This window comes from Arachis ipaensis, chromosome B8 (genome assembly GCF_059453495.1).
Source record: "Arachis ipaensis isolate K30076 ecotype BB chromosome B8, ASM5945349v1, whole genome shotgun sequence".
Taxonomy (NCBI): domain Eukaryota; kingdom Viridiplantae; phylum Streptophyta; class Magnoliopsida; order Fabales; family Fabaceae; genus Arachis; species Arachis ipaensis.
Window position 1 is genome coordinate 30,579,456 of NC_142443.1, and position 14,439 is coordinate 30,593,894.

Here is a 14,439-nt window from a genome sequence, read left to right on the forward strand (position 1 = left end):
TGAATCCTCAGCTCATTATCATGGTGCAGCAAAGCTGCCAGTATTCCGTTCTTCCACAGGAAGAACCTACAGAGTTTCTGGCACAGTTTTTACAAATTGCTGACACAGTACATGATAAGGAAGTAGATCAGGATGTCTACAGATTATTACTGTTTCCATTTGCTGTAAAAGACCAAGCCAAGAGGTGGTTAAATAACCAACCTAAGGCTAGCATAAGGACATGGAAACAGCTGACAGAAAAATTCTTGAATCAATACTTTCCTCCAAAACGGATGACACCGCTAAGGCTGGACATCCAAGGCTTTAAACAAGGAGATAATGAATCTCTTTATGATGCCTGGGAGAGATACAGAGAGATGCTACGAAAATGCCCCTCTGAAATGTTTTCAGAGTGGGTTCAGTTAGACATCTTCTATTATGGGCTTATAGAAAGAGCTCAGATCTCTTTAGATTGCTCAGCTGGTGGATCTATCCACATGAGAAAGACAATTGAAGAGGCTCAAGAGCTCATTGATACAGTTTCCAGAAATCAGCATCTGTACCTAAGCAGTGACTCTTCCATGAAAGAAGAGGCTAAAACAGTAACTGCTGAACTCAGTCCTGCAGAGCAAGCTGCTGAATTCAATCAGCAATTGGATTTTCTAACAAAGCAGTTAGCTGAATTCAAGGATAAACTACAAGAGACAAGGATGGCTAATATGAACATGGAAGAACAATTGAAGCAAACAAAGCAGCAGCTGTCAAGACAAATAACAGAAGAATGCCAAGCAGTCCAATTAAGAAGTGGGAAAACATTAAATACCCCACCTCAAGGCAGCAAGAAGCCAAGAAATGAGCAAACCATCCAAAATTCACCAGAGGACAGTAAGAGCCCAGGAAAAAATAATTCTGGCACTAAAACGCCAGAAATTTGGTGGAAGACTGGCGCTGAACGCCCAGACCATGCTCAGGACTGGCGTTCAACGCCAGAAACAAGCAAGGATCTGGCGTTGAACGCCTAAAAGGAGCACAGTTCTGGCGTTCAGATGCCAGGAAGAACTGAGAAGCTGGCGTCTAACGCCACTCCAGCTCCTAACTCTGGCATTCAATTGCCAGTGAGGGATCAGACACACACAAGTGCTGATGACAACCCATCTAAAAAGGCTTCCTCAACCACTTCTGTAGGAAATAAACTTACAGCAACGAAGGTTGAGGAATATAAAGCCAAGATACCTTATCCTCAAAAACTCCGTCAAGAGGAGCAGGATAAGCAATTTGCTCGCTTTGCAGATTATCTCAGGACTCTTGAAATAAAGATTCCATTTGCAGAGGCACTTGAGCAAATACCTTCTTATGCCAAGTTCATGAAAGAGATCTTGAGTCATAAGAAGGATTGGAGAGAAACTGAAAGAGTTCTCCTCACTGAAGAATGCAGTGCAGTCATTCTGAAAAGCTTTCCTGAAAAGCTTAAAGACCCTGGGAGTTTCCTGATACCATGCACATTAGAAGGTAATTGCACCAAGACAGCTTTATGTGATCTTGGGGCAAGCATCAACCTAATACCTGCATCCACTATCAGAAAGCTTAGTTTAACTGAAGAAGTTAAACCAACCCGGATATGTCTCCAACTTGCTGATGGCTCCATTAAATACCCATCAGGCGTGATTGAAGACATGATTGTCAGAGTTGGGCCATTCGCCTTTTCCACTGACTTTGTAGTGCTGGAAATGGAGGAGCACAAGAGTGCTACTCTCATTCTAGGAAGACCCTTCCTAGCAACTGGACGAACTCTCAGTGATGTCCAACAGGGGGAAATAACCCTGAGAGTCAATGAGGATGAGTTTAAGTTGAATGCTGTCAAAGCCATGCAGCATCCAGTCACATCAAAAGACTGCATGAAAGTTGATCTTATTGACTCTTTGGTAGAAGAGATCAACATGGCTGAGAGTATCGAATCAGAGTTGGAAGACATCTTTAAAGATGTTCAGCCTGATTTGGAGGATTCAGAGGAAATGAAAGAGCCTCTGAAATTTCCTTTGGAAGAGGAAAAACCTCCTAAACCCGAGCTCAAACCATTACCACCATCCCTGAAATATGCATTTCTAGGAGAAGGTGACACTTTTCCAATGATCATAAGCTCTGCTTTAAATCCACAGGAAGAGGAAGCACTTATTCAAGTGCTAAGGACACACAAGACAGCTCTTGGGTGGTCCATAGGTGACCTTAAGGGCATAAGCCCAGCCAGATGCATGCACAAAATCTTATTGGAGGATAATGCTAAACCAGTAGTTCAACCACAGAGGCGGCTAAATCCAGCCATGAAGGAAGTGGTGCAGAAAGAGGTCACCAAATTACTGGAGGCTGAGATTATTTATCCTATTTCTGACAGCCCTAGGTGAGCCCTGTCCAAGTTGTCCCCAAAAAGGGAGGCATGACAGTGGTTCATAATGAAAAGAATGAACTGGTTCCTACAAGAACAGTTACAGGGTGGTGCATATGTATTGACTACAGAAGGCTCAACACAGCCACCAGAAAGGATTATTTTCCTTTACCATTCATAGACCAGATGCTAGAAAGACTGGCAGGTCATGATTATTACTGCTTTTTGGATGGCTACTCAAGCTATAACCAGATTGCAGTAGATCCCCAGGATCAAGAGAAAACAGCATTCACATGTCCATCTGGAGTGTTTGCTTATAGAAGGATGCCATTTGGGCTGTGTAATGTGCCTGCAACCTTCTAGAGATGCATGCTCTCTATTTTCTCTGATATGGTGGAAAAATTTCTGGAAGTCTTCATGGATGACTTCTCAGTATATGGAGACTCATTCAGCTCCTGTCTTGATCACCTGAAACTAGTTCTGAAAAGATGCCAAGAGACCAACCTGATTTTAAACTGGGAAAAATGTCACTTTATGGTGACTGAAGGGATTGTCCTTGGGCATAAAATTTCAAACAAGGGAATAGAGGTGGATCAAGCAAAAATAGAGGTAATTGAAAAATTACCACCACCTGCCAATGTTAAGGCAATCAGAAGCTTTCTGGGGCATGCAGGATTCTATAGGAGGTTTATAAAGGATTTTTCAAAAATTGCAAAACCTCTGAGCAATCTGCTAGCTACTGACACGCCATTTGTGTTTGACACAGAGTGTCTGCAGGCGTTTGAAACGCTGAAAGCCAAGTTGGTCACAGCACCAGTTATTTCTGCACCAGACTGGACATTACCATTCGAGCTAATGTGTGATGCCAGTGATCACGCCATTGGTACAGTGCTGGGGGCAGAGGCATGACAAGCTTCTGCACGTCATTTATTATGCTAGCCGCGTTTTAAATGATGCCCAAAAGAACTACACAACCACAGAAAAAGAATTACTTGCAGTGGTTTATGCCATTGACAAGTTTAGATCATACTTGGTAGGATCAAAGGTGATTGTGTATACTGACCATGCTGCTCTCAAATATCTACTCACAAAGCAGGATTCAAAACCCAGGCTCATAAGATGGGTGTTGCTTCTGCAAGAGTTTGATATAGAAATAAGAGACAGAAAAGGGACAGAGAACTAAGTGGCTGATCATCTGTCCCGAATAGAGCCAGTAGAAAGGACGTCCCTCCCCTTTCCTGAGATCTCTGAGACTTTTTCGGATGAGCATTTATTTGCCATTCAGGAAACACCATGGTTTGCAGACATTGCAAACTATAAAGCTGCAAGGTTCATACCCAAAGAGTACAACAGGCAACAAAAGAAAAAATTAGTTACTGATGCAAAGTACTACTTGTGGGATGAACCCTATCTCTTTAAGAGATGTGCAGACGGAATAATCCGGAGATGTGTGCCTAGAGAAGAAGCACAGAGGATCCTATGGCATTGCCATGGATCACAATATGGAGGCCATTTCGGAGGTGAGCGAATAGCCACCAAGGTCCTCCAATGTGGCTTCTATTGGCCCACACTCTATAAAGATTCCCGAGAGTTCGTACGTAACTGTGACAGTTGCCAAAGAGCTGGTAATCTGCCTCATGGTTACGCCATGCCTCAACAAGGAATCTTGGAGATTGAGTTGTTTGACGTATGGGGAATTGACTTCATGGGACCTTTTCCACCATCATACTCAAACACTTATATTCTGGTGGCCGTTGACTACGTATCAAAATGGGTAGAGGCCATTGCCACACCCACCAATGATACTAAAACAGTGCTGAAGTTCCTCCAGAAATATATCTTCAGCAGGTTTGGGGTCCCTAGAGTACTAATCAGTGATGGGGGCACTCACTTCTGCAACAAACAGCTTTACTCTGCCATGGTCTGGTATGGGATTCGCCACAAGGTGGCGACTCCATATCATCCACAGACTAATGGACAAGCTGAAGTCTCTAACAGAGAGCTAAAAAGAATCCTAGAACGGACTGTAAGTACCCGTAGAAAGGATTGGGCAAGAAGCTTGGATGATGCTCTGTGGGCATACAAAACAGCATTCAAGACTCCTATAGGGACCTCTCCATACCAACTTGTGTATGGTAAGGCATGTCACCTGCCCGTGGAACTGGAATATAAAGCCTACTGGGCAACCAGATTCCTAAACTTTGATGCCAAATTAGCTGGAGAAAAAAGATTGCTCCAGCTAAATGAACTAGAGGAATTCAGATGCACTGCTTTCGAAAATGCCAAGCTTTATAAAGAAAAATAAAAAAAATGGCATGACAGGAAGCTGTCATCTAGAATCTTTGAACCAGGACAAAAGGTTCTGTTGTTTAACTCTAGGCTCAGGCTATTCCCCAGGAAACTGAAGTCCCGATGGAGGGGACCATATGTGATTACAAGTGTATCACCATATGGTTATGTGGAGCTTCAAGATATTGATTCTGATAAGAAGTTCATTGTTAATGGACAGAGAATCAAGCACTATCTTGAAGGCAATGTTGAGCAAGAGTGCTCAAGGCTGAAGCTAGATTAAAAGCTCAGCAAGGTCCAGCTAAAGACAATAAAGAAGCGCTTGCTGGGAGGCAACCCAACCATGGGGCATCACTTCCTCTAAGCATTTTGCCCTATTCTTGATTTTATTTGTTTATATAAAGTTCATTGATCCTAAGGTAAAGAGTCAATTGTATAAGTTCACAGGGTTACAGAAGGGTTCTGCACGCAAAACAGAGAAAAAGAGCTCACTGGCAAGAAAACGCCAGTAAAAGTCTGTTTTGGGCGTTCAACGCCAGTAAGGATAGCCATCTGGGCGTTGAATGCCAGAAAGAAGCTCTTTCTGGGCGTTTAACGCCAGATTTACAGCGTTCTGGGCGTTCAGAAAAACGCCCAGTAACAAAGGACTTCCTGGCGTTCAACGCCAGAAATAAGCAGCAGCTGGGCGTTGAACGCCCAGGAGAAGCAGCATTTGGGCGTTGAACGCCCAAAACATGCAGCGTTTGGGCGTTCAAACGCCAGGATGGTGGGGAGGAGGTAAATTCGTTTTTTCTTCATATTTTTCATTTTAATCCTAATTTTCATGTTCCAATTCATGATTTCTTGCATAAACATGTTAAGAACCCTGATTTCTAAAATCCCTAATTTCTAAAAACTCTTCTTTAAAAATATTAAATGTATCTTAATCCATAAGCACAAATCCTTTTTTTTCAATCCAACTCAACTCTTCTTCAAAATGTTCAAAACAAATATCTCTCTTTTCATTCAAAAATCTTTTCAACTAAGCAATATCTTTTTCAAATCTCCATACTATCTTTTTCAAAATTTCAAATCTATCTTTTTCAAATATCTTTCATATCTTTCCAATTTTAAATCATATCTTTTCTTATCATATTTTTTTTCTAAAAATCATATCTTTTATCTTATCTTTCTCCCTATTTTTCGAAAACCCACCCCCTCTCCCTTTAAATATGGGTTCGGCCTCCCTCCCCTCCCATCCACCATTGCACCTAGCTCTCCTTCTCTCCCTCTCCTTTCTTTTCTTTTGCTTGAGGACAAGCAAACCTCTAAGTTTGGTGTGCTTATCCATGATCATTAAGATCATGGCTCCTAAAGGAAAACAACCCACTCCAAGAGGCAAGAAAGAGAGTGTTCCAAAACCACTTTGGAATCAAGGGAAGTTCTTAACTAAAGAACATTCAGACCATTATTACAAAATAATGGGTCTAAGATCAGTGATCCCGAAAGTCAGATTTGATCTGAAAGAAGACGAATATCCGGAGATCTAGGAGCAAATTCGAATTAGGAACTGAGAGATCCTAGCCAATCCTGAAACGAAAGTGGGAAGGAATATGGTCCAGGAGTTCTATGCTAATATGTGGCATACAGACAGGAAAAGACTATCTGGATCTGATATCTATGACTATCGGACCGTGGTCAGAGGAAAGATTGGTCATACCCACCTTGACAAGATCAGGGAGATCTTAAAGCTACCTCAGCTGAAAGATGATTCAGACTCCTTCAATAGGAGAATGATGAGAACAGACAAGGGCCTGGATAAGATTCTAGAGGACATATGCATCTCTGGAGCCAGGTGAACCACCAGCACGAAGGGTGTTCCTAATCAAATCAAAAGAGAAGATCTCAAACCAGTCGCCAGAGGATGGCTGGATTTCATTGGGCATTCTCTGCTGCCCACTAGCAACCGTTCTGAAGTCACTATCAGAAGAGCAGTGATGATCCATTGCATCATGATGGGAAAAGAAGTGGAAGTTCATCAACTGATTTCAACTGAATTTTACAAAATTGCAAATAAAAATTCCAAAGATGCCAGGTTGGCTTATCCAAGCTTGATTTCTATGCTCTGCAAAGACGCTGGAGTAAGGATGGGAATAACTGAGTATATCTCAATTGAGCGACCAATCACCAAAGCATCAATGGAAAAACAACAAGCATAGGATAACCCCATCAAGAAGAAAACACAGGAATTTCTCCCAGAAATCCCTCAATCTGAATACTGGAGTATCTTGAAACATCAGTTACCAAGATGCAAGAAGCTATGGAACAAATAATGAAAGAACAGAAGGAACAAAGTAGCATTCTTTGCTATTTGATTAAAGAACAGGAGGAGCAAGGGCACGACTTAAGGGAATTGAAGCGCCAGAAATTATCTCTTGAAAGACCAAGCACCCCACAGATTAGAGGAACATCCACTCCCCAGAACAAAGGTTGTTAAATTCCAATCTTAGCCTTAACTCTGTGATAACTGTACTTATTCTAGTTTTACCTTAGGAGTCATATAGTAGTAATTAGTATCTATATTTTTTATTTTATCTCCAATTAAGCTATAATTTAATTTTCTCATCATCATCAAACATGAATAAAATAGAAGAATTTCTTTAGAATAAGAGGCAATAATTTTCGAGTTTTTAATAAGAACATTCTAATTATTTACATGTGGTGGCAATGCTTTCTGTCTTCTGAATGAATGCTTGAACAGTGCATATGTCTTTTGAATTTGATGTTTAAGACTGTTAAATATGTTGGCTCTTGAAAGAATGATGAACATGAGACATGTTATTGATAATCTAAAAAATCATAAGAATGATTCTTGAAGCAAGAAAAAGTAGCAAAGAACAAAGCTTGCAGAAAAAAAAAAAAGCAAGCAGAAAAAGCCAATAACCCTTAAAACCAAAAGGCAGGGGTAAATAAAAAGGATCCCAAGGCTTTGAGCATCAGTGGATAGGAGGGCCTAAAGAAATAAAATCCCGGCCTAAGCGGCTAAACTAAGCTGTCCCTAACCATGTGCTTGTGGCGTGAAGGTGTCAAGTGAAAACTTGAGACTGAGTGGTTAAAGTCAAGGTCCAAAGCAAAAAGAAGAGTGTTCTTAAGAACTCTGGACACCTCTAATTGGGGACTTTAGCAAAGCTGAGTCACAATCTGAAAAGGTTCACCCAATTATGTGTCTGTGGCATTTATGTATTCGGTGGTAATACTGGAAAACAAAGTGCTTAGGGCCACGACCAAGACTCATAAAGTAGCTGTGTTCAAGAATCAACATACTAAACTAGGAGAATCAATATCACTATCTGAATTCTGAGTTCCTATAGATGCCAATCACTCTGAGCTTCAATGGATAAAGTGAGATGCCAAAACTGTTCAGAAGCCAAAAGCTACTAGTCCCGCTCATCTAATTAGAATCTGAGCTTCACTCAAAAACTCTGAGATATTATTGCTTCTTAAATTATTTGTATTTGATTTTATTTATCTAGTTGCTTGAGGACAAGCAACAGTTTAAGTTTGGTGTTGTGATGAGCGGATATTTTATACGCTTTTTGGTGTTAATTTCATATAGTTTTAGTGTGTTTTAGTTAGTTTTTAGTTTATTTTCAGTAGCTTTTAGGCAAAATTCATATTTCTGGACTTTACTATGAGTTTGTATGTTTTTCTGTGATTTCAGGTATTTTCTGGCTGAAATCGAGGGAGCTGAGCAAAAATCTAATTCAGGCTGAAAAAGGACTGCTGATGCTATTGGATTCTGACCTCCCTGCATTCAAAGTGGATTTTCTGGAGCTACATAACTCCAAACGTCGCGCTTCCAATTGCGTTGGAAAGTAGACATCCAGGGCTTTCCAGAAATATATAATAGTCCATACTTTGCTCAAGGATAGATGATGTAAACCGGCGTTCAACGACAGTTCTATGCTGCTGTCTGGCGTCCAGCGCCAGAAACAAGTTAGGAGTTGGAGTTCAACGCCAGAATTGGATCCAAAGCTGGCGTTGAATGCCCAAAACAGCCCTATGCACGTGAGAAGCTTTAGTCTTAGCCCCAGCACACACCAAGTGGGCTCCAGAAGTGGATTTCTGCACCATCTATCATAGTTTACTCATTTTCTGTAAACCTAGGTTACTAGTTTAGTATTTAAACAACTTTTAGAGATTTATTTTGTATCTCATGACATTTTTAGATCTGAACTTTGTACCTTTTGACGGCATGAGTCTGTAAACTCCATTGTTGGGGGTGAGGAGCTCTGTTGTGCCTCGATGAATTAATGCCAGTATTTCTGTTTTCTATTCAATCATGTTTGTTCCTATCTAAGATATTCATTTGCGCCTTATTGTGATGAATGTGATGATCCGTGACACTCATCACCATTCTCAACCTATGAACGTGTGCCTGACAACCACCTCCGTTCTACATTAGATTGAATGAGTATCTCTTAGATTCCTTAATCGGAATCTCCGTGGTATAAGCTAGAATCCATTGGTAGCGTCCTTGAGAATCCGGAAAGTCTAAACCTTGTCTGTGGTATTCCTAGTAGGATTCTGAGATTGGATGACTGTAACGAGCTTCAAACTCGCGAGTGCTGGGCGTAGTGACAGACGCAAAAGGATAGCGAATCCTATTCCGGTATGATCGAGAACCTACAGATGATTAGCCTGCGGTGACAGCGCACCTGGACCATTTTCACTGAAAGGAAGGATGGTAGCCATTGACAACGGTGATCCTCCAACACACAGCTTGCCATAGGAGGGACGTGCGTGCGTGAAGAAGAAGATAGAGAGAAAGCAGAGATTCAAAAGGCAAAGCATCTCCAAAACTCCAACATATTCTCATTTACTGCATAACAAGTAACCTTCAATCCATGCTCTCTTATTCATATGCAAGTCAATTGATAGCCACTAATTAATATCCTGACTAAGAGTTGCAAGATAACCATAGCTTGCTTCAAGCCAACAATCTCCGTGGGATCGACCCTTACTCACGTAAGGTATTACTTGGACGACCCAGTGCACTTGCTGGTTAGTTGTGCGGAATTACATAGTGTGAAGTAATTTTCGTGCACCACTTAACTTCAGTCATGCCTAAATGAATCACATGTCTACTTGCTATTTGTTTACTTGCTATATATGTATATCACTTGTGCTTTACTTGTTTACATTAATTGTGTTTTCTACTGGGATTGAGGAGGCTCAGTAGGCGGTGGCGATGGGATCGCATGAAGATTAGGCTGGCGAAGGCTGTGGGACAGCGGTGCTATGTTAGTTAGAAATCCTTAAGATAGCATACCCTGTTTATGGTTCAAGGTATTTATTTATTCTAAGTTTGAATATCGGTATCGATGTGAAGTTCTAGAATTTCCTTTGGCGTCCCAGAACCTTACATCTTATATATTGGGTACTGTTACCATACTAAGAACCTCCGATTCTCATACCAATATGTTATTATTTTTCAGATGCAGGTCGCAACCCACCTCGGTGAGTTGCGATATGGTGACGGAGTGGAGGATCTTATGCACTCTTTTGGTATTTTTGATTATTTTGCTGTAGTACTTTCTCTCATCTTTCTGTTTTAGACTTTATGGCCTTAGAGGCTTGATTTGAGAGATAGGTTGTATAAGCTGTCTTAAAATTCGAAAACTCTGTTATATTCAGTTGACTAGCCGACCTAAACTCCGCAGGCTATGACTAGTCCTCTTTTGGTATATCATACTTATATATATGTCTTGTTTAATTTAAGTACTACCTTGTGTATCCTGGAGCCATCTACAAAGTTTTATATATATTATGTCTTGTTCTGTCCATGCCTACGCGTTTAGTTATCGTGTGTAAACGCTCACGTTTCATAATTCCGCATTATGCGACTTTGAGCTTTATTCCTTCATTGGGATTCTAGTTATATAAATTCTTGGACATATATTATATATTATAAGCTTTAGAACAGTCGTGGCACTTTGTTATCCTTTGCTTTACGGCTAGAGGTAAGGGTTAAGGTAACGGGGTGTTACAGTTTTTATAATTAAGTCCAATTAAGTTGGTGTAAAGTCAGTAAAAAAATGCGTGCATATGTTACTATTCTTTCTTTTTTGCATGCAGCACACATTTTGGTTGGAGAACACAAAAATTTATTGATATAGCACACAAATTTTCGAAGCATAGCATAAAAAATTTTGCACATAACACAAGCTTATCGATATAACATACAAATTTTTGCTGCAAATATATTTTGTTAATTGGGTGAGTCAATGTTCTGGGTATGTAGTCCTCTAAAAATTTTTATGCTATATATCAAAATGTCTATGCTATGCACCAAAATTTTTTTATTGTACACTAAAAGTTTATGTGTTGTGCGTATTTTATTGGTAAAAAGATTTTTGCATATAACACAATTTTTTCACATAGCACACAAATTTTTGTTGCAAATGTATGTTGTTAGTTGGGTGAGTCACTGTTCTAGTTATGTAGTCCTCCAAAAATTTATGTACTACACATCAAAATTTTTGTGCTATGCATTAAAATTTTTGTGTTGTACACTAAAATTTATGTATTATGCATATTTTATTGGTATAATATACAAATTTTTGTATATATAATACACAATTTTTTGTTGCGAATGTATTTTATTATTTGGGTGCTATGCGTATTTCATTTATTAGGAGCTATGAAGCACAAACACTTCGATGAGTTGTCGTGTTCGTGTGTCAGATATATTTCGAACACAACACTCATCGACACTCGTCTGACACGCATGTCTGCTGTGTCCAACCGTGTCTTCATAAAAAGTAAAAAATTCTTCTCGAACATGCTTGGACATACCTAAATATTATTACGTGTCAGTGTGTCTAGTCTTATTCTTAATATGTGTTCTTGAAATAAATTTAGAAATGGTATATATTATTATTTGGGGTAAACTATTATTTTGGTCCCCAACATTTGGGCCGAATCTTAATTTGGTCCCTAACATTTCAAACGTCCTATTTCAATCTCAAAAACTTTAAACATCCTATTTCAATCCCAAAAGAGTTTTAAGCGGGTTCAATATTGTCCCACCATTAAATTTGACACAAACAGTTCGCATGTTGAAGAGCCAATAATATTCAATTTCAGTATGTAAGTAAGATTGATCCACCAACGATCACTAATATAAAAACTTTTTCTTTGATTTTGAAATGTTGGCAATTGATTGTTAGGATTTGGAGTTTTGTACAAAAGGAATTGAGGAGAAGTGTTATAAGAAAGTTTTGGTTATGTTTTCTAACACATGGAAGAAGATATGACTTAACTAATAACGTTATTAACGTCTACGTCATTTATTTTGTTAACTATTAGTGTCAAATTTAACTATAGAACCACATTGAACCTGTTTAAAACTTTGTGAGATAGAAATAGAATATTTGAAACGTTAGGAACCAAATTAGGATTTAGCCCAAATGTTGGGACCAAAATAATATTTTATTCTATTATTTATTGAAACAAAAAACATATTAAATATTTTATATAATTAAAATAAGACATTAAACATAATTTAAAAATTGATTTATGTTTTAACATCAATAAAATATTAAAATATTATTACAATTTATGTAAAAAATATTTTAAATTATATATATATATATATGCCTCATATCTTTTAAATTTTATATTGTTTTTGTCTCCATAATTAGTTATAAATTATTATATTGTCTTTATTTGTTTTTATTTTATTTCATCTTGCAAATTTAATTTAGCATTAAACTAAAAATAAATAAATAAATTGACTTAATAAAAAATTAATAAATAATAATATTTTTTAAAATTAACTAATTAATTAATTATCAAATTAAAGATTAATTTTTAACCATAAGTAAAATTATTAGTACTTTTTTTGTTATAAAAATAAAAAGAAATAAAAAAATAATATTATTTATCTATTAATTAATATTTCTTATTTTTACTTTTAAATAATTTTATTTGTAACAATTGTATATTATTAATAAATTTCTTATATCTTAAATATTATAACAATGCAAATGAATTTTTTAATTGAGTAGGAGATAATCAATAGTTAAAATTTGCAATAAGTAATAGAATAATTATTTAAGAATATAGAGTTTAATGTTTATACTTTTTACATATAATTCTATTTTTAAATTATAAATTAGCATATACGTCCATTGATTTACACTTTTATATATTAAATGTGTGTAAAAGTAATAACAATAAAATTAGTTAAGATGATAAATTATTTATAATTTAATTAAGTTGATGTTTTGGAAATAGAAAAAAATTATTTTTTTATAAATTATATATAATGAAAGGTGTTTTAAATAGAAAGTTGTAATCAACTTTTTTAAATTTTCATACTCCCAATATATATAGTATAATTAAATATAGCTAGATAAAAGTATAAATATAAATATTAATGTCTAATAAAGTTTATTTTAATATAATTTTATTTCTATAATTAAAATTTTTTAGGTCCGTTACTAGTAACGATGATGACGATGATAGTGACAGGAGTGACAATGACAATAACGTTAAAAAGAGAAACGCTTAAAAAAAAAAAGAAAAAGATGATTATAGTGACCACGATAATGATAACGAAAGAAGAGGAGAAAGAAAAAAAATAATGATAACGAAAGAAAAAGAAGAAGATAACGATAACGAAGAAGAGCGTGCCTACCTAGATTTAAAAAAAAGGAGTGCGTAAAGAATTCATTAAAAATTAAGTTGAAAATATACTTGGACGTCTAGTATTTTTCTATAAGAAAAATAAAATCGTATCCTAATTATAAGAACTATAGATAATAAATTGTCTTAATTAAAATAATAATAAATATGAACAAATATCCAAACAAAAGATGCAAACTTAAATTAATTGTACCTCCATTTAAGCTGCTACTGTGCTAGGATTTGTCTATCTCTGATGAGTTTAGATAGTATGCAAAAATGTTATAGATTCAAATTTTATTGTCATTAACAAATAATAAAAATAAAAAATCCTATAGAAAAATTATTTTTGTCAGATAAATATATAAATCAATGCAACTAACTTTAAGGTATTTAGACAATAGGAATTGATTTATTTAAATATTCTACATATGCATTGTCGTAATTTTGATTCAATAATCATAACTCTTTAGGTTTTTTTCTTCAATAATAAATGTATTAAAACGAAAAATTAATTTCTACAAAATATTTTATGAAAGAGCATAAGAGTCAATCTGATATTTAGACTCAGAAAATATGAAGACAATCACAATTCACAAAGTAGTAAATGAGGTGTAGAATGTGATTAGTTTCAACCAAACATTAAATTGAAGTTTAAAACATTAAATTGAATTCTATAGTTGGTTTTAAGGTCCAAGAGGTCCTTAAAGATTCAACTACTTTGAACAGTTATACCATCCTCATATTTTAGGGTTTTTTTTTTTTCATATAGATGCAAGGGTTTTGTAATTTGTTATCTTATGTTTTAAGAACATATTTTTAAAGTAGCAATAATACATGATAATAATTTGTATTTATATTTACAAAAATTTAAATATATAAAAAATATAATTTATATTTATATTTATCAGAATTTATACGCATAAATTAACATAATATATATTTAGGTTATATTTACTAAAATTTATATATATAAATTAATAAAATTTATTTGTTGAAGATAATTTAATATTTATACTTGTTAATTATTGGCCAAATTTACTAAAATCTGTTAGCTCTCAAAACTTTTGGTTTTGAAGAAATTATAAAATAAAATTGACTAAAAATGTTTAAAAATTTAA